Genomic DNA, 2,314 nt, shown 5'->3' with positions numbered 1-2,314 from the left:
ATTCTTGAAGTTTTAGGTCTTAGGTGCCAAGGATCATACTTCGGGCATGACGCCACACCTTGGCAGCCCTGATTCTACCATATGTTGTAAAAACAAACTCGAAATTAGATTGTGAGACAGACAGACCCCGAACTGGGTATAAAGCCATACCTTTCTCTCACATTTGTGGTAGTAATCAGATTCAAGAATTTGGTAAACTTCCACTTTCTACATTACTGCTTTAGGAGCGAGTTAGAAACATGGAAGGACGAGAAAAGTATTCTCTAGTCAAAATTCAATTAGATTTATAAACTTCAGAATTGTACTCATTCATGGACGTAATCATGGTGTGCTTTAAGCAATGTTTTTCATGATTAGACTGTCCATATGAGCGAGCCAAAAAGCCATGGAATCCTCGTTTAGGAGGTATTTCTATTTGTAATGCTTCGAGCATAAGTTTTCGAATGAAGATCATGGCAAAGGCTTATTCAACTCTTCCATGCCATTGTTGGCTACAATGGTTTCTTAGATTCTTGATAGTCAGTGGAGATTCACGTCTTGTACCCTACATAAAGTGGTTTCTATTAGAAGCATCCTTAGGAAAATCGAACTTGTGACAGTTCGACAATCCACTGAATTGGAGGGAACAAGATTGTGATTAGTGTTATGGGAATGAATCATCCATAAGCATCAAAGTTAGAACATTCAAGTTCTAAGACATGGTTTTCATGAAAAATGTCGGGTTTTAATGGGTGTATTGTTTTATGAAAACTTCGGGTTTCAAAGGCACTAAATTTGAAACTACAGGTTCAATTTAGTTTATGAACGTTTAGTTCATAAAAGAGAGGTTCCTTCAAGAACACAGAATGCAATATACAACTAAGTGTAGTGGATTTGAGTTTCTTCGAGAACTTAAGTGTGAGAGCTTCGTTACTACGAAAGTATGTCAACAGTTTAAGGTATAAAAATAAATTGTTGAATCGTTAATGTCCAAAAGTGATCTTCAAGTTAATAATTTTGGATTCATTATCGGATTAATGGACTTTAGGTCACTTTTAATTAATTCAATAAATCGGGACCAAACATGGTCAATTGTAGAAACAAAATAATATTAGAATAATATTATCGGGTCGAAAATAGCATAGCCCAAAGGATAGGGTTGGGTGTCGTGAGCAAAAGAGGTGCTCGGAAATGGGCTGCAGGCCACGGGTCCAAGGGATAAAGCCCAGCCACATGGGCTGGCTGAAAAACTGCGGGTTGAGGCTAATACAAGCCCAGCAAGCATGGCAGCTTGCTGGCGTGGGCCGAGACAAGGGATCAGGGTTGCAAGCCCGTGCCTGGGAACAAGCCCAACATGCTTCTGGCATGTGGGTTTGGGCTCGGGTGAACTAGGGCTTTCAGGCCCGTATGACATGTAAGCCAAGTCAAGGCTTGGTTGTGTCTGCTGTGGAGCAGTAGGCCCAAAAGGGCTGCGCAGCTGGTCCAGTTTGTCGACGCCATCCCACGGTGACGCCATGGTGTTGCCACAGTGATGCCAAGGATTACCCAAAAAAAATTTCGAACCTAGGGTTTAGGAAACCCAAAATTTGCTTCTAATTTATTTTATATACATTGACTCACAAATTCCACATAGCAAGTAAAATTGCTTAATGCATGAAACAAATATATGAACATATACAATATATATATATATATATACATATCGGAAGGAAACTATAAACATAGGGGGTTCATGCATCATGTTGAATGTTTTCATGCTTCAAGGTCGTTTCAAATATCTTATTTTATTTTAAGCGTACCTGATTTGCAGAATATATATATATATATATATATCGGAAGGAAAATATAAACATAGGGGTTTCATGCATCATGCGGAATGTTTTCATGCTTCAAGGTCATGTCAAATATCTTACTTTATTTTAAGCGTACTTGATTTACAGAAAACAATAAAAACCTTTGAATTTGTAGAAGATCCTTCTCGGAAAGCCAGAATTGCATCTCCAATGCATTGTATCACGTTTAACATAGAAAAATTAAATTGAATCAATAGCATATATATATATATATATCAATTCAATAAAATAATAAATTAATCATAAAAAGAATGATTAAAATGTAATACTCCCTCGATTGAAGAATAAATTCTCTTGTTAGTGCAGCGTCAAGAGTGTGCTGATAACGTGTTCTAGGCATAATTTACTGAACAATTATGGAGGTCATAGAGAGAGGGTGTGGCAATAGTAGAGAGAGGAAAGAGATGCATAATTGTGAGGTGTGTTCTATTCCACCCCATTATGCCTTTATTTATAATAGTAGGGAAGGTTAATTCCTTACC

Source organism: Pyrus communis, chromosome 1 (assembly GCF_041283825.1).
Source record: "Pyrus communis isolate YQ-2024b chromosome 1, ASM4128382v1, whole genome shotgun sequence".
In the NCBI taxonomy this organism is placed as follows: Eukaryota; Viridiplantae; Streptophyta; class Magnoliopsida; order Rosales; family Rosaceae; genus Pyrus; species Pyrus communis.
The sequence above is the reverse complement of the archived record's forward strand: the minus strand, read 5'-3'. Positions refer to the sequence as shown.